The sequence below is a fragment of the Larus michahellis genome, chromosome 2 (genome assembly GCF_964199755.1).
Source record: "Larus michahellis chromosome 2, bLarMic1.1, whole genome shotgun sequence".
In the NCBI taxonomy this organism is placed as follows: domain Eukaryota; kingdom Metazoa; phylum Chordata; class Aves; order Charadriiformes; family Laridae; genus Larus; species Larus michahellis.
Window position 1 is genome coordinate 106,769,818 of NC_133897.1, and position 19,646 is coordinate 106,789,463.

At 38.9% G+C, this 19,646-nt stretch overlaps 1 long non-coding RNA gene across 1 annotated transcript; it reads left to right on the forward strand.

The window, feature by feature from the left end:
• The first annotated feature begins 2,969 nt into the window (after positions 1-2,969).
• Positions 2,970-11,306, forward strand: LOC141738397 (uncharacterized). Its single transcript, XR_012585376.1, has 4 exons — positions 2,970-3,004; positions 3,446-3,601; positions 4,313-4,420; positions 10,706-11,306. It is a non-coding gene; the product is annotated as an uncharacterized LOC141738397 (long non-coding RNA).
• The last annotated feature ends 8,340 nt before the right edge of the window (positions 11,307-19,646 follow it).

Sequence of the window (19,646 nt, forward strand, 5' to 3'; positions counted from 1 at the left end):
TTCCCTCACAGTAATGTGTAACCCTGCTTGTACTTTCCAAGGCCATTCTGCGTTTTATGTCCCATTCCCATACACACTTTTCTCATAGAAAGAGTTTCTTACACAAAGAGTTTTCTCACTGTAGCAGGAGCAACTTATTTTAGATTGAGTAATTTGATTACCTCCCTACAGCCGTCACCGGCCATTTGGGGCACAACTTCTAAGAGGAGCAATGGCAGGATAATTTTTATGGCAGCTTTCTTAGGTGATTCTACTCCCTTGTCCAGTGGTTTGAGTTTGTGCGTTCTCCACTTGGCTGCATGCGTTTATGGCTTTGAGTATCCATAGGTGTTACTTCAATGAGAAGTGGCTATTCTTAAACATAGGAAGTGTTTATGTATGTATATTTTGTGCCGAAATCCTGCTTAAATCTCTGTAATGATTTTAACAGAATGACAGGAAAGTGCTTCCGGCTTTCAATTCAAGAGAACATTTTAGCATTTGATAAAGTCTGTGTACATGCTTAAGGGCTGGCATGAATAGGAATGAAAGCAAACAGTTTCACGAAATAGAAACGTGCAAGAAAATGGCAACGGTGTGACTGGCGCTGCAGTCATTGCAGTGCACTTTGCTGTTGGTACAGAATGAAATACTGCCCCACTGATATATGTGAAAATGTAGATGTGTGAGGGGCTGTGCTTTGATTCATTCAGGTGAGTTACTTTGAATGAAGTTTTTTGTCTTCAAACTCTACAGGTATGTGTTTCTTTATATTTTTGTTCAGCAGGTGTTCAGGTTGTGTTCCTTTGTACTTCTTGATAATATTTGCTTATAAGTATCTCTCTGATCTGTGAATTAATTTGTATTATAACATTTATATTCCTACAGGTCCAGATTCCTTGCACTGTTCTTAGGAAATGTCTTTTCTTGGTTACAAGACTTTTACATAGTAACGACACTGAATATCTACATTTTAAACATTCTTATTGATGAGATCTTATGTAAAAGATTTTAGGATTTACATGTCTTTTTTTCTAAAAAAAAAAGGCGGGGCGGGGGAAGGTATTGTGTTTTAGAAAGGATCCTTAAATTGAACTAAAAGAAATATCTTAAAGAGCCTCTAAACTTTAATGGTATTTGTACTACTACATTTTAATGTTTTAAAATTTTCAGCTTTTCTTCACTTATTTTTTTTCAGTCACTGTTACATTCTCTATTACGCAAATCATTGTGTATCTTATACATTTGGTTCATTTTGTTTTACTCCTAAAATTAGTTTTATTTCAAAATCTCATCTCTACTGTATTTTTGGTTGTTGTTGCTAATGTGCGAGGAAAGAACTTGCAGTATATAGTTGTAAAATAGCCCCCTGTAATTAGTTCCGTGAACAACAATTCATCCTTGACTGTGTCTGTTGAGAGTGCTTATCTTGAATGAGAGCTTTGAGGAACGATTAGCGTTTGTTTTATAAAGTATCATTTCTCCGGTTCTGAACCTGAACTGTTTTCAGGAATTTTACTTAAAAGTATCTAGAGCTTAATACATAGGAAACACCTGTCTCACTTTGGGTATTGCAGAGCTTACTAAATGTAGAGGGGGAGACACAGAGCTGGTGTTCCAGTTCATTATAAAGAGGGAGCTTAAGGGTATAGGGTACTTTCAGTCCTTATTTCAGTAGCTGTGCTCCCCCAAGCTCCTAGTGTGTTCTTCTGAGCTAAATGCAAAGTAGCAGCCAGTGCATTTTCCTGTTTTACAAACCCAGGACAAGGGCTTGAGCTGCAAGCTCTTGCCTATTTGGGGGCAGCAGCAATGATTGCCTTTGTAACTGCATTTTGATTAGAGCTTCTAAAAGCTTTTTGAGCTTGATTTGATTTATTGCTTTTTCTTTGTTTCTGTATGTAAAGGTCCTTTAAGATAAATGAAAAGGCCCTTAGAAAACACATTCTCTGTAAAGGATATTGCTGGTTAGTTCACTCCTAGCTTGAAGGTGTGTTCAGCTGAGCTAAGCTAATGGCTCTTTGCTGCCAAAAGGGGCAACCACACTCCCTCCCCAGTGACAACTCATTGACAACTCTTCTCTGAACCAGTTCAGCTTGCTGTCCCAGTAGGATATGGTTTCCTTTTCCTCTGGGCAAATGAGTTTGCCTCTGCTTTAGTTAATTGAATCAACTTGGCAATGGGCAATGAGTGCCTGAAATATTGCAAGAAAAGTGGCAGCAGCACATGATTCTGGGAGGGGCAGGTGTCAGGTAATGAAGGAAATTGGGAAATCACTGCATGGAAAGCTGTCTAGGAAGCCATTGGTGTGTAGTAGGAGCATACTGAGTCCTGAACAGGCCTACCAAATGTAGCACAGAGCTGACTTAAAGGTCTTTCACACTTTACTTGGCCTCCTCTGTAGTGATTGAGTATAAGAGAATCAATTGTATGAAGATATTTTGCGATCTTAGTCAGGGCTGATTCAGAAAAACACATCTGCTTCTTTAAACCTCCTCTTTTCCATAGGAGGGTGCAACCTTGCTTCAAACTCTCATAAAAACGCCCCTCTTTTAACCTCTTCTGTGTTTTAAAGCTTTGGCCACAGGGGTGTGATGGGGTTGCAGTTTGCATATCACTTGGGTCACAGAAGGAGCAGTAGGTATTTTTACAGCTGGAATTCACAGTGTCTGGGTTTGGTTTGTTTGTTTGGGTTTTTTTCAATCTCATTCAGCTTTATTTTGTGTTTTTCTTTCCTCTTTTCCAGTGCACATTATTGGGCTTTACTGGCAGGACTTCCTTTCACATCAATGGGAATTACAAAACTCAACCTGAAACCCTGAAAGTGCCCCCAGAAATTACTTTTCTTATTGCATCCTATATGAAATATAGCAATATTTCCTTTTAAAGAAGAATTCTGTGACCTAGGGACTAGCTCTTGGCAAAGAAATAACATTGTCTTATTTTTCTTTTCTGCTTCCCCTTTTTCTTGCAGATATTTGAGAGAAACCAGGAGTTTGAAAGAACTAGATAAATTTGAACTCTCCAGGTCAGTCATTTTGTGCTTGGCTTCAGTGCACTTGACTGAACAAGTAAAGAATGTAAAATCAAACCAAGAAATCCAGTTTTATCTATATATCCTATTATATTTTTCATCATAGCAAAATCTGTCATGACTAGCGGAAGTTGATGGGAACATACACTGCTGCCTGTGTTTCTCCTCTTTGTTGTTAGTATCTATCTGCTTTCTCAGTGGTACACAAACATCCTGATAGAAATTGCACAAAACATAATTTGCCAAAATAAAAGCTTTAAAAGTGGAGTCCTTTATTTTCCTCAGAATCAGAAGGTCACTGTCCTGGTTTCAGCTGGGAAAGAGTTAATTTTCTTTCTAGTGTTTGCTGTGACAGGACTGTCAATAATGCATATTGTTTTAGTTGTTGCTATGCAATGTTTATACTTTTCAAGGACTCTTTTTGGCTTCCCATAGAAGGTGAGAAAGAGCACAGACAGAACAAGGGAATGGCCAATGGAATATTCCATACCATAGACATCATGCTCAGTATATAAATGGGGGTTGGCCAGGGGCAGCGATGGGAATCCACGATCACTGCGCAGGAAGGTACCAATTCACTGGGTGATGAGAGTGAGTTGTGCATTATTATTGTAACTATTACTTTCCTCCTCTTTTCTATTAAACTGTCTTCATCTCAACCCGTGAGGTTTTTTTCCTTTCCCTTTCCCCTCTTCTCCCTTTTCTCCCTGCCCTTTCTGGGAGGAAGGGGGAGAACTGTGCAAGAAGCTGTGTGGTCCTAGCTGCTGGCTGGAGTTAAACCATGACAGTCACAGAACCGTTCTTAGTATCATAGAAAAGGATCTAATTAGAGAAGTTGTCTGTTGTCTATTTTATGGTGCACAGTACTCGTATCTCCTCTAAAGATAATCAGAAATGTCTGCCTTTATACTCCAAGATATCAGAGAAAGGATGTTGTTAAAGCAGGGTTTGTATAATTGTGAACCATACGATTTAGAAACAGAAAAGCTGTTTGGACTACACCTAGATCTTGACAAGATTTAATTTTTCAATTGGATTGTTTTCCTCAGGGAACATACTCTGAATGTTTCCAAAATTTATACTGTGTGACTATAAGGCACGTATTGTATTCATTTTATTCTCTAATCAAACTACTTTTAATTACCTGTGATCTAGGAAATGTATTTGATTCTCCAATTTATGTTCCTATAATTGTTAGAAAGTGATTTTCTCCTTGATCATTACACCTTAAAAACAAGCAGTTATCTTAATGTTCTCTGTTGATCTTGATCTTTTTTGTTCTTTCTTTTTGTTTGCCTCCAGTCCAGAGTCTTTACATTATGCATGGTAATAAATATCTAAGGACTTTGCTTACTGCAGGAATATTAACTGGCCAATCTGGGTCTCCCTGGCTGGTGCATCCTGGATGAGGTAAGAAAACAGGATCTTTTCAAAACCAGGCTAGAACCCTGTTTCAAGAAATCATGTTGAACACAAGTTCAACAGGGTGTCAACAGACTTGCTGGTTGACGGAGGAAGGAAAATTTACATAAGTTAACAGCAGAAGACCTTCCTCTACCAGTAATAATGTGTTACTCTTTTCTTAACTGGCTTGATTGCATTATCTTCTTGGGCAGTATTTATTGCTAGGTGTCAGAAGGCTCCTCTTCTTTTTGATTCTGATGTTCAATGTATTTTAGAGAACAGTCTACACCTGCATTTCCTTCCTCTAGCTTCCTCATTATGTTGAGTTCTGAATGTGTATAAACTGCTGTCAATGCTATTTCTTGCCAGCATTTCTTCTCCTTTCACTATACAAATAATTTTGCATTGACTTTCATTTCCCAGTGACATTTCACTTGACTGTCTCTTCAGTACGTTTTTGACATTCTAACTTTTCCAGTTTCCTTCATATTAATATCTCTATTCTCTCACGTTTACGTCAGTGTTCTATCTAGCACCAACTAAATGCATGCAATTAAGGTGGCAGTTTCACACCTGTCAGATAATTGAATTAGCTCTGCTTAGAAACAGAAATCGACTGGATTCTGATTTCATAAAGTAATATGTTTTGATTGCAGTTTGTCAGCCAGTTTCTGAGGCTTATATGTCAACCAGGTTAAAATGCATTTATTTTTTTTCCTTTAAACGAAATGAATAGTAATGTTTTTCTCTTTTCTAGTGCATTCTCTTACCTCTTGTCCATTCCTTTTCATGAAAAGAAAGTGATTTGTAACCTACTGATGTAATTACTTTTTATATACCTAGGAGCTGTTTGTATCTGTAAAAATAGCAATATTGGTTTGGGAACGAACTCTGACGTTTAAGGGATATTGTGAGACTGGGCCAGAACTATGTGCTGTGCCAGTTTGCTTTTCACATGCAGTGAGAGAGAGCTCAAAAATAACCACCCCACTGGCATGTGAAGGCCCCCAGGCGTTTCCCAGCAGACAGGCAACTGGACTGTCTCAGCTTCACGGGCATCCTGGGGGCTGCTTAGCACATCAGAGAAGATACAGCTGGTGTGACCTGTGACAGAGGGAGGCGATAGTAGTGTCACAAACTAGAATCTGTTTCTTCATATTCGGTGTTCATGTGTTTCAATGCTGGCAAAGCTTCCCTTGCCGGTAGTGTGATGGCACTGTGGGTGATGTGAGCTGTGATGGTTTTAGTAGTTGCAAATCTGGCTAATTTTATAAACACATGAAGGAAGGAATGGATATAGATGAAGGTCTAATGATAAGCTATACAAGCAATAGTTCAATTTGTATGCTAAACTAAATTAAATTAGATTTATTATTCCCCTCTAAGTTATGTTTGTCATGGAAATAAAAACACAATTTTCTTGATGTCTCTAGTTATCTTACAAATAAGACATTAGAGCTAAAATGGAAGGGAGAAGGGGAAAGTGGAAAACATTGTTTACAAATATGCGAACAGCTGTTTTGCAAGCAGCGAATGCTGCAAATTCCCATCATTAGCTCTGTATTTTCTTGCAGAGTGAATGCTTGACAATTGTCTTATCCTAACAATATAATCATCAATATGATTCTCCTGCTGATCAGTTTATAGCTCAACTTATTGATACTGCAGACTGTTTTGGCAGGATAACTTGTCTCAGGCAGGACAGATTTGATAATATTTGAAAAGCTGGATTTAGTTAGGTATCATCAGCTGTTTACAAACTGAAATTTAAAGAAAGTAGAACAGTTCTTTTGCTTCGCTGTTTAGCTGGATATTGCATGATGAATACTGTATATATGCTGAATAGTCCATTCAGATGTTTTAGTAAATTCACTTTGCCTTTTTTTCCTAGAAAAAGGCATCAGAATCCCCAGAGAGGCAAAATTATCATGGATATTATTTGCAGTTCATGGGTTGTCCAGTTCTATTAGTTTTTACTTTCATTTTACCACTGATGAACCTTCAAATCCTTTGCATAGTGAAGAGGCTAATATACTTCATTACGCCAGGAAATGTGACTTTCATCTACGGATAGCCTTAATGCCTTGCTAAAGCTGGTGGGAATACAAAGTAAAGGAGGAATGAGAGGCTTGGAGACAACTGAAGCTACTCTTTACTATGCTAGGACCTAGAATTTTAAAAATGGCCTAAAATGCCCATGAGTTAGACATTGCCCACGCTTAAGACACTGTTTCATGAAAGGCAAAAGAACACAATCTAAAGTCAGGAATGCAGACTCACAAACAGCACTGTGGCATTTGAATGGCTCAGAAAAGCAAGTTAGAAAACCCTGAATGTTGGTCAAAATGCCAGAGAAAATGCAGAGCATGAGACTATGTCTTAAATCTTCTCTCCAGATATCAGAAACTTATCTGTTTCCAAGTATGAAGACTAAAAGCCTTCCCAACACAGATACACATTGGCGTTTGTTTTGAAAGACTGAGCAGATCTTCTTTCTTTCCATCAAGGCAGATGTTGGCAATACAACAGTTCTGCCAATTAACATGTTTTATCTAACGATTTGCAGTAAGGGAAGAACAGAGGAGAGTAAGAAAGCCTCTTCAGTCCAGCAATTAGGACCTTTACCTTGGGGGGGGGTGGGAGCATGGGGTGAGGGAGGGGAATCTTGTCTTCCAGTCCTGTTTTCACAACCGTTTATGGATTTGAGGTGGCCATTGAGAAGAATGTAGATTGTCCTGTAAGCATGAACCAGGGTCTGGATTTCCTTATCCTACATTGGTGTCCCAACCATGAGAACATGGACTGAGGTTACTCCTTCAATTTTCTTTCTCTTAGGCTTCTGTTGTGGTGGTTTTTTTTTTGTTTCATTTGTTTGGTTTTTTTCCCATGAGAGGCACAGTTGAAAATGCAAAGTGAATTCACCTAGCTTAAACTGATGACCTGGTGACTGGTGACTTTTTTCGCAGAGATGGAAGATGGGCAGGACATGAAAACCAAATTTCACCATTCCTGGCTAAGTATTTGAATGATGAAGGTATTATCTACAAGGCAGGCATTGTTTAAAATAAATAAACAAATAAAGCGTTTTCTGAAGTGCTTGTTTTTTGTCCTGATTAAGGGACATGTCAAATCAGTCACTGTGCCCGACCCTGCCCAGATATCAGAAAATGGCCACGTGTCAGCCCTCCTGCCCATTTCTTTGGCCTCCTGGGCGCTGCCTGGCAGCCCCCTCCTGCAGGTCCCCGACGGGACCCTTCACACATATGTCACCAGAGGGGGTTCACCTGCTGGGGCAGCTGATGCATGTCTGAGCAGAAATCCCACCTGCAATGTAGCAGGCCAGAAAGAAGCAATTGTGGGTGAGGCAGGGAGCTATGCTGGCTGAAAGGCATCTTTAAAAGTGCAAAGTAGGGTTATTTCCTAGGTCAGGGAAGTAATAGGGTTATTTCATTGCTCAGGGAAACAAGGCTTTCTCTATGTTCTTTCAAGATCATATTTTTGGTACGATCCCATTTGCACCATCAGGTTATCTTACTGGCATCAGGAGGGTAAGGTATCAGGCCAGGAGACAAAAGGGTCTCAGTGAGTGCCGTTCCTGTAACGTACAAGGTGTGATTTAATTTTATAACTGAAAACTGTTTGTTTCATGTATAGATATTTTACATATATATATTATGTCGTGCATTACATTTATATAGAGACGGCAGCAGAAATTCTATGTCAGACTATGAAAATGCGGGTGTGCTGGTGTGCTTCTGCTCACTCTATTTCCAGAGAAGGTGTGTGTGTTTGAAAATGCGTCTATGGTTTACTGGGGTCTGTGCCATTCTATGTGCAACACGTTTCTCTATGTACTGTCACCTTGTTAGACACAGTGTCTTTATTTGCTTCAGTTTGTCCAATCACTTGCTCTACTTGCATCATTTAACTCACTCTGATTTCCCTAGAGCTTCTAAAGACTTCTTGGTGATGGGATGACGCTTAGGACACCTTGTAAGGTATATTTTAATACTTTGCTGAATCTAGACCCATTTATTAGTATGTACACTAGATTAACCATTTCTCCTTAGTCTTCTTACATAATAATACTACTGGTAACCATGCTGCTCTGATAGTCTGCGTTCCTCAAGAGTTTCAATAAGCTGTTAATTTGGCTTATTTTTTAAAATTTGTGCTTTTGCCATGAAAGAAAAAATTAACAGTGAGCAAGATGCTTTAAGCTGATACAGTCGTTACTGTTAGAACTTTTCTCAGGGCTTAATACTTCAAATAAAAGCTGTAAAAAGTGACAAATAAGATGTGGGTCAGCACATAACCAGCAAACACACATCTCAAAATAAGATTTTGTCAGTTCAATCAGGCTCAGATGGATTCAAAGAGTGAAACATCCAACTCAAGTGTTTCTTCTGTTTCTGAAACACACAGATTCTAAATGGCAAAACGCGTCTTTTTCTCATTCCTTTGACAGATAATTTTCTCCATAGCTGCAATGTCTCTGAGTGGGAAATTTAGTCCAGGTCAACATTCTTACCTGCTGACTGTTTGTCTTCTGCACCAAAAAAAATACAAATTGCCTGCCTTCAAAACAATAATTTCTAACATAGTATTGGTATTGAGTTGTAATGGATTGAAGGTTTGTTGATTTTATTTTTTTTTTGTCAACTGAGCTAGTTTAGCTTATTAAAGGGTTGTTACACCTTGCCAACCTTTACTTTACTGTGACAATCTAAATCTTCTTAGCATTTGATATGAGGTTAATTTTTTTCTAATCGTCTCAACCATTTTTTCTCTGGTTCTCCATCCTTTTTAAATGAATAACTTATCTGTCTTGCGTTCCTCTGGGGCGAAATTCATCCTCGATTTGTCTTTGTTTGATACATTTGGAACCAAAGTACATAATGTGCTCCTAATGGCATGTGTTAGAGATTTCAATAGTGGGATATATTTTTATCTTTGAATGCCCAAAATGTAAGTGAAAGAAGTCTTTCTGATTCCTGTGCAAGTAAGTGTAGACTTGCACAAATTAATGTTATCTAAGTTTTGGTAAACAAGAAAAATAAGGAAATATCAGTGAGATTTTCCAGGGAAAAAAAGATAAAGCCCAAACAGTACATTATGAGAAATATGCATCCTGAAACACAGAGATTTCCAAGCCCTAAAAATTAAAAAATTCAGAGTGTGTGAGAAACTCTTCAGCTACCTCTTTGCCTGCACACTTTCCTATTATCTGTCATTGATGATTTACTTTTTCTAGAACCTGTCAGGTTCTAACATCCGTGTTGCAGTGGTACACATGGCAGAATGTATTTACATCTGAAGGTCAGCACTGGAATCAGCGCTTTCCAAATGTTTTTGAGTTTCACAACTGACTTTCTCTGTTTATACATACTAATTTTTTTTCCTGACAACCGGCTAATCAAACTCAACCTTGCAGATGTAGCAAGCAAAACACCAATGGTAACTAATGAGGCTTCTGTTCTGATTGTGCTCACTGCTGATAAGCAGGAACTTTATCCTTGGGAGCACCAGTTTCTGTCAGAGGGCTTGGCTGCAGAAGCTTGTAAAATCTCTTGACCCGTGAAATTTACTACTTATTGCTGAATTTCAGGGAGAGCGAAGCACCAACTCAGTAATACGGTAATGCTATGCAGTGTCATCTCCTTGCTTTATGTTACATTCCCCTCATTTGTACACCAAAACCTCATATTTAATGTCTTAGCTACAGCCTCATACTGGCTTTTTTTCCCCTTGTTTTTGTAGCATTATGCTCAATCTGATCTCATTAGCTGCCTCTCCTTTGTATTGCATCTGTACTGTAGATCTGTACAACTGTACTGTATAACTGTGGCTTGTTGTTCATTTCATGGTGCCTAGCTTTGTATTTTGGGAGTTCTGAAGGGCATGTTGTTCAGGTGAGCCTGTCTTACGGGGTATCCAGGCTGGCCAGTTTGAACATCACCAGCTATAGTGTTCTCAACATTATTAGTTTTACAGTGAGCTTTGGCACCATTTGCAGAATTTATCTACCATTGCCTTTTCATATTTTCTTCAGAAAAACAGAAAATACAATTGTATTTTAATATAAGTTTTAATTAAATGGTCATATCTGGGTTTTGGAGTTTGGTTTTATTTTTTTTGGTTGGTTGGTTTGTTGTTTGTTTAGTAGGACCAGTGAGTTGTTTAGCATACAGGAAGAATGGTGTTCACCATTCATGACCAGCTATTTAATTTTTCACTTTTATCTTCTTCATTCAGTATTTGGCCTTATATTTTATTTATTTCAAATTACAGGAATATGCACTGAAGCTGGAATTATTAATTTCCTCATGGACTTTACTGCAGTACTCAGTATAGTGCGTCATGGTTTTCTCGGTGCTTCTGAGGCATTTATTTGAATACATTTCCAACAAACTCCTCTGAGGTACAATGTTATGAATATTCCTGTTTTACTGAGAAGGAACTGAGATACATGAAACTGAGACTGCAGTTTCACAAGAAGCTGAGATGATGCACTGTTTGGTTTTTTTTTTCTTTCTTTTCACTTGTTAGGCCCTTTCATGAGTCAATTCAGTTTGTTATATAGAAAACTATATTTTTTTTCTCGCCACCTGGGTAAACTTCCTGCTATATTAGAGTGTTTTACAGGCTCATGGAGAGGTTTCAGGAGGAGAAGTGATGGTGGGAGTGGGGTTCTCTACCTGTCAAGCAAGGTGGGCAGTTAGTTGGATTTGTTTACCTGTATCTCTTCCAACCTGATCACAAGATTAAATGCAGCATGGAAGGAGCTGTGTTCAGAGCCATCACTGAGCTTAAGGGCCAGTTGTTTCCACAAGCTGTTGCTGCATGTTTCAACAATTAAGAGTGCATATAGGCATATGGTGCTGTTTAAATATCTAGGTACGTTATGTAACCTTATTTAGTCTGCAAGTTGTTATGTACCTGTCTGCGTTGTTGTGTTTTGAATTAGATTTTCTTTTTTCACATTTCAAACTTTGGAATGATGCTTTTTAATTCAGTGGGGTTTTTTTCTTCATAGGTTTCTGCCGCAGTTGAGGATAACAAGATGAAGAGGGAGCAGTACATGTTCCAAATCTGGTTTCAGCTACCTCATCCAAAAGTCCCAAGAACAGAAGTTTTTAACACGAGAGGTGCTTATTGATAGAAAGCGAATCAGACAATGTTTGGTCTGAGATACTGCCAAGACAGAAAATGCTGATAAGAGAGATGAACCCCAAATACTCATCTCTCCCTGCAATATATTCGGGTTATAGGTTGCTCTTGTATCATCTGAAGGTATTTGACTTTTTTACCTAGTGGTAAACAAGTGAGTAAAAGATTAGTTCTTTTCTATCAGTAACTTAGTGCCTTTGTTTCCTGATAACCTATTCGCTAAAACACAGAAAAATCTCTTACTGTCTTTTTGACTCCTGATTTCCATCAGAACTGAAGGTTCATGCCTGATCTGGTGCTGGTGTTGCCTTGGCCCGTGGTGACATATGTACTTGTAGGCAGACGGTGGCTTCAGGCCCCACAACCTCTGTGACAAACACAGAAGAATCTTGAGTGTTTCTAGACATTTAGTCATAACTTTTTACTTTTGGCTGATGTTGGTGATGAAGAGGTGAAGCTGAGTCTCCTGTGACAGCAAGATTGCTTTGAGGACCACAGGTTACTTCTGTTCCCACCAGGTGGGTGAACTAGTTCAGCTGTCTCTTGTGTGAGACTGAGCACAGTAACATGGCTAATGACATTTTCAAAGCTCTCTAAGGAGCCACGCTGTGCTGTTGAAAGTGCCCAACTAGAACAGACTGATCTGTCTTCCGAAGCATAGCAACTCTTCACAGTGAGTTCACACAATCAGTCAACAGCATGCACTATCTGGGGATGACTCCTTTGAGATAGGTCAGCTGTCAATATCACAATTGTGTGAAGAATGCATGGTTAATTACCACTACTGAAGAGTGAAATTGCCACTAATGAGAGCTGAAATCGGCTTCGGGGATTTGCTCAGTACCACCCTGGATCGTTTTGGCAGATGCTAGGATGGGATCTATTTCTCCAGAGGGCACAAAGTTACAGGAACTGTATGTTAATTCTTCTGGTTTCTCCTTGTTCACTTTTACACATTCTAACTCTTACAAAGCTCTACAGATAGAAGCTTCTTCTGTGATCCTTACTTATTTTTACAATGTACTTATCTTATGCTCTGAGTGAGAGAGGGTCCTTCAGAGAAAAATAGCCTACAGTCATAATGAAAGCTGTATTTGTTATTGTCCCCGTCCTGCTGAGGTAGGTAGATGTTATCTTGAGTGCTAGGTTTATTGCATCTCATTTTACGCAGTGAAAGAGGACAGTTTCTAAGGGGGCTGCCAGCCAACCAGAAAATCTCTTTATAAAAAATCCTGGACAGCCCAATGGATTTCTATACATTGAAAGTCTGGTTATTTCTTTCCTACATGAATAAAACTTAATGAAAGTGAAAATGTTTTAGATAATATCTGTCATTTTTGAATGTTTGTAAGGTCTAGCTTTATATGAAAAATACTTGCACTGCTTCAAAAAAGCTGGGGATAGCTGCTCTCAGATGGAAAAGAGGAACATTTTAGCTTTGTGCAAATGGTAAATAAAATTTCTGGCAGCATCTGTTTCTTTAGTCTTCAGGAACCAAAGGGAGTGTAGCAAGTCTTCCAAAGGATGTAGCAGGCAAGTCTGTTTAGTCCATGGCACAAAAATTGCATAAACATGGCTGCTCCCCTCGAGTCCTTCCTCTTCCTGCTGTATCCTTTTTTAGGCCGAGTTTCCCAGCACAGTGTTTGGGAATACTGACAAAGTTGCCTCTGTTGTGCTCAACACAAGCAGTCATGTCTAAGAAATTACTTTTCCTCTGTTAAGTGCAATTTGACTAACTAATGACGGGAAACAAAGCGGAGATCTTTTGTTAAGTCCCTGTAGCCCTACATCCTCCCTAGTCATGAAGGATCCTTTTAACCAGTGGTGTCTGTAATGCTTTTTTGCTGGTGGGGATATCAACAGGACATTTCGTAGTAGTCACATGCAATAGAGTTTTAAGAGGACAACATCATATAGGATAAGAACAGTATAGGTTATTCACCATCAAATTAATACGGAAAAGATGGAAATATTTATTTGGTACTTATTGGAAGCAGAAAAGTTGTCAGTTATCTTGTGAAGAACCTTTTCAGTTTGTCTAAAGTTCCCTGATTTGTGCTGTTCCGGAGCTGTCACATTCTTGTCCCTGTGAACTCATGGACAGCCAAAGGACTCGCTTTTGAGGGCCACTGGGCAGGCATAAGATGCTTCTTGTACCTGTGTCTTGGGTTGCCAGGCTTGCCTGCACATGTGCCATGCTTGCCTAATGTGAGAGGAAAAAAATTTCAAAGATTTTACCAAGGGTCATTAACCAAGGGTCTCCCTGTCTCCAAGGTAAGACCTGCCTACTGGTTTTACTTAGCTGCAGAGAGAGGAGAAATTAAGTGCTTAAATAAGTAAAAACAAAGACAACCCTCTCTGCAAGCCTTATAGAGTTTGGGTTTTGTGGTTGTTTTGTTTCTTTTGCCTTTTGTTAAGGAAAAGCATAACAATCTGAACTTGATACAACCATTTCTGGTAAAATAATTTAAATTCTCCTTAATATTCTCTAATATTCTCTGGGGTGCATGTTTAGTAATCGTATTTTTTTAATGTCTACATTTTACATCTAGTGTTAGTGATACATCTGCTTTCATAGAGGAGAACTTAATGTTGTAAATGGTCGTCTCCACTAAAGGAGAACCTGGGAAGTTATGTCTTTTTCAGTAGTATGCAAATCTGATATAATCTCTTTCTCTTTTAACTTAGGTTTTATTGATTTTTTTTTTTCCCCACGCCATTATAATAATGTGCTGTCTAAACAAAGATGAGCCTTTGTTGTTTTTTTTCTTCACAGTTTATGTTAGCACTAGAAATGGCTTAAATTCTTTCCACAGGAGGTGAACAAGATAATTCTAATGACAGTTTACACAGGGCTCACCCTCTGTCCTTCTAACTTAAAATAGTTCACATGCACTATATATATATATATGCATTTGCTACTGTAAAACTTTACATTGATATTATCACCACTAAAAGTCATCGTAGCCAACACCGAGTAAATACATGATGACTGGAGGGGACATGTGAGTCTTATTTATTTATTGTGTGTATATACATATACAACAAGTTTACCTGCACACAGGGTTGTCACCTGCTCCCCACACCCCCAATATATATCGTTAGATGTTCCTCTGGAGTATGAAAAAGTCTTCTAGTAGTATATTACTAATGCAACTCCAATCTGTCATGTTGTTTACTCTTTTCTTATCTTCTTCATGGAAGGAGAATTTTATTTGTTGTAGGTTTCATTTTGATACAAGTCCTTTAGAAAACAAATACCCTGCTGTGTCTGTCAGGGAGGACACATCAAAGAAGACACTTTGCACTTAAAAGACAGTGAAGTTTGCAATAGTTCTTAGTTCTTTTCAGATTTAATTCCAGAAGTTTGAATCTGCTGAAAGCTCAAAAATGCAAAAATTATTTAGCTTTTGTGGGAGAAAGTGCCCTTTACCTGGAGAGTGCAATTACATAAATAAGCCCACAAAACTGGTCGTATTTTAAATGGTCTGCATTCTCTTCTGGTTACTGATGGAATTTCATAGCATCATAGAATACCAGGTTGGAAGGGACCTCAAGGATCATCTGATCCAACCTTTCTTGGCAAAAGCATGGTCTAGACAAGATGCCCCAGCACCCTGTCCAGCCAAATCTTAAAAGTGTCCAATGTTGGAGAATCCACCGCTTCCCTGGGGAGATTATTCCAATGGCTGACTGTTCTCATTTTGAAAATTTTTCCTCTTGTGTCCAATTGGAAACTCCCCAGGAGTAACTTGTACCTATTACCCCTCCTCTTTTCCATGTGACTTCTTGTAAAATGGGAGTCTCCATCTTCTTTGTCACCACTCTTTAAATACCAGAACATGGTGATAAGGTCTCCCCTAAGCTTTCTTTTCTCAAGGCTGAACAAACCCAGTTCTCTCAGCCTTTCCTCATATGGCAGGCTTCCCATTCCTTTCATCATCTTTGTGGCCCTTCTCTGGACACTCTCCAGCCTGTCCACATCTTTTCTGTATAGCAGGTACCAAAACTGAACACAGTATCCCAGGTGTGGCCTGACAAACACTGAGTAGAGTGGGATAATGACTTCGTTATCTCTGCTGGTGGTGCCCTTGTTGATGCAACCCAGCATCCTGTTGGCTTTCTTTGCCACAGCAGCACACTGTTCACTCATATGGAGCTTGTTGTCCACCAGGACCCCCGGGTCCCTTTCCACAGAGCTGCTCCCCAGCTGGGTAGATCCCAACCTGTGCTGCACTCCTGGATTATATTTTCCCAGGTGCAAGACCTTGCACTTGTCCTTGTTGGACTTCATAAGGTTCTTGTTAGCCTACTCTTCCAGCCTATCCAGGTCGCCCTGCAGGATCTCCCTTCCAAAGTGTCCATTTTCCCACTCAGTTTGGTGTCATCAGCAAACTTTATCAGGGTACACTTTGATACCATCATCCAGATCACTTATGAAGCTATTAAACAGTGTTGGTCCCAGTATCAGTCCCCAGGGGACCCCACTTGTGACAGGTTGCCAGTTTGAAAAGGAACTATTTACCACCACTCTCTGGGTGCGGCCTGTCAGCCAGTTCCCCACCCACCGCACTGACCACTTGTCTAGACCGTAATGCATTAGTTTCTCTAGGAGGAGGCTATGGGAAACCATATCAAAAGCCTTGGAGAAATCCAGGTAGGCAATGTCCACTGCTTGCTCCACATCAACCAAGCAGGTTACTTTGTCATAGACGACGATCATGTTTGTCAAGCACAATTTGCCCTTGGTGAATCCCTGCTGGCTTTTCCCAATCACGTGCTTTATTTGACTTGTGAAAGCCCCCAAGAGGATTTGTTTCATAACTTTCGCAAGGACTGAAGTAAGACTGATGGCCCTGTAATTTCCTGGATCCACCTTTAAACTCTTCTTGTAGATGGGGGTGACATTAGCACTCTTTCAGCCTTCTGGGATGTCCTCTGATCTCCATGACTTCTCAGAGATTGTGAAGGCTAACCTCGCAATGATGTCAGCCAGCTCTCTTAGTACCCTCGGGTAGATATTGTCAGAGTCCATTGATGGGAAGGCATCAAGATCCTGTAGTCATTTGCATACCAACTCTTTCTTCACTGATGGTGGGTCTGTGTTTGCATCAACCTGGATTTTTGTTCCTGAGGCCTAGGGCCCAACAATGCTGGTAAAGGCAGCGGTGGAGAAAGTGTTGAGAACCTCTGCCTTTTCAGTGTTGTTGGTGACTAATTCACCTCTTCTGTTTAACAGTGAGCCAGTATTTTCCTTCTGTTTGTTCTTGTTGTTTACGAGCCTGAAGAACCTTTTCTTGTAGTTTTTGACATCTCTGGTGAATTTAAATTTGAGGTTTGCTTTTGCTTTTTTTACTGCATCTCTGCACACCCTGGCAATGCCCTTGTAGTTCTCAATGAGAATTCATCTGCTTTTCCGTCGCTGGTACACTTCTCTTTTGGGTTTGAGCAAACTCAGAAGCTTTCAGTTAAGCCAAGAAGGTCTCTTGCTCTGCCTATTTCCCTTACCTTTAAAGGAGATGAACAGTTTTTGTGTTTCCAGTAGACCATTCTTGAAAAATTCCTAGCACTTGCTAGCTCCTTCATCCTCCATGCTTCCCATGGAATCCCTCCCAGCTAAGCTCTAAGCGAGCTGGAATTTGCTGAAATTTGCTGTTCTGAAATCTAAAACCTTTGTCTTTGTTCTTTTGGTCTGTCTGGCCATTAAAATAGTGCACGTGTTGATTTTTCTGCTAATTAGTTTAGTGTGATTGTGACAAAGAGGAAATGTGTATTATCGCACATTTATCCCATTGCAAGTATTTTTTTTTATTGCAAAGGACTTGATGTGCTACCACTAAATTTTATTCCAAGAAGTAATGACATGACTTTCTTGCTATGGTGAATAGACTTGCTCTCTGTTAGAAGACTCTAGTGATTAATGCTAATCTTTAACCACTCCAGTTTTCTCAAAGCTGCAAATACAGGAACAGTATCTGCTTAAATTCTGAACTGGTAAATTAATCTCTTCTTTATAACTTTCAGTGTTGGTGATCATGTTTGTACTTTAACTTTATTGCTCTATTTACTGTCTTAATTTCCTCTCTATGACTCTCTTTCTACATCTTTCTGTTTCTATGTCTCCTCCCTTACACCACCCTCCTAAAGTCAAGTGCCTATTCTTGGTACAGATTCTTTGATCGTCATAGTGTATGGAAATTTAACCTGTGAATTATGAGTCAGATTTTTGTGTGGCTCATTAAATGATCAGTTCAGAGTGCTCCTGTTCATTCACCTAGTTCTCATACGCAGTGCATCATGCTATTCAGTGTCTGCCAAATGGACTGGATTAAATCCTTAGGTTTTCGTTTAATTTGCCACTATCAGTAGGCATTCTCTATAGCCATTAGGCATATTTTTGTTTCTCAGTTCCAGTTAAAAAGTGTGTGTATTCTGCTCTTTCTGGTTAGTTTGTGAGCCAGCAAAATACTAATGGATAAGAAACTCTTCTGAAAATTAATTTTTGCAATTATTACAAACGAAAGCACTGCTAGCCTTGTGTATCAAACTTAAACTTTGTTAGACATACAGGGTGGATCTGAAAAGTAGTAATAAAACTCTCATATTCATAAGTCATTCAACAGATATGCATACTGGTAGATAATGATCTAAAAATGCACTTGACTCTACTTAACCTCCTTTACTATAGGATATGGGTTTTAGTTCTGCTGCTTTTAGCAGAGCACGTGCTCAGAATTAAACATATGTTTGGGTTCCTAGTTCAGTGAACATCAATTTTGGTATGCATTTAAGTATAATGAGAGGCAAAATATGGTCAGTTCAGTCATAACTGGGCTATACTTCAGTGCTGTCAGTGGTCATTGCAAGTTCAGAAACATTTATTTCATAGGGCTATCACTTACCAGCTTTTGATTTCTATCTGCTTACTACTTCCTTTTAAACCAGTGATCTGTGTTGGAGCATTAATGTTATTGTTAGTAAAGTATTAGTATGACTATTTGAAAACTCCTGTTTCTAGGCTATTTACTAAACAAAATAATGGCGTTAATTTATTTTGTGCTGTTTTACAGAGAGAAGACTTGTCTTTTCAGGAGCTGCACAGGTCCAAGGGGGTAGTGGTGGAGAGTTGTTGGTATTTTTATTTCTTCTAGCTATTCCTGAGGAATGGATGCTATTTTTTTCTGCAATGGAAACCTCTAGAGGAACTTTCACTAGGGTAATGCAGCTATGTAACCTAAACATTAATTAAGGCCTGGTATAGAAATACAAGTTAAGTATTCTCCATAATACTGCTTTTAAGAATTTCTTTCAATTTTTTTCCACGTTCCCTCTGTTTTTCCCAATTGTACATTTCGTGTTTCAGTTTTGTATTTTCCCCTCTATTTTGACTTTCATTTAGGCTTAAGTTTCCCCATTCTTCCTTGTTTCCAAACTTACGGGGTTTTGGTTGTTGGTTTTTTGTAGTTGTTGTTGTTGTTGTTTTTTTTTTTGAAATGAAAGCAAAGGTTGTTGGAACATAATCAGAAAAGCATTTCCTTTGCCACCTCCTTTGCCAAGTAGGAAGAAAAACCTACTGAATGTCCATGGCATGTAAAATGCTGTAGCCTAGAATGAATCATTTTTAGCAGCCTTGATAAAGTGGGAGAGGTTCTGCTTCAAACTGGAACCATCCACCTACTTTTGTTCATTACGTCAACACTACTCCGTTCTCTACTCTGAACTCTGAGAGCTACTTATTCACCCACATGGTTCATCTACAGAAACCACTCTGAAAGGTTTGTTCCTTACCCTATAATCTTTGATACTTTTTACCCATTTTGTGTCTTCAGCTAATTTATATATCTTTTTTAATGAAGTAAGTTATGTTAAATCATGTCAATATATGATTTGGCTTGAAGCGGCAAAATTCTAAAAAATCAGTTTTGAGTAAATCCCCACTTCAAAATAAGGATTTTGTATAATTTCATGTCAGATATTACAAATAGGCTTTAAATAGCGTATTTCATATTTCAATTATTTGACAAATTGCCATCTTACTATATTTTTATTGTGAAAATGGTGT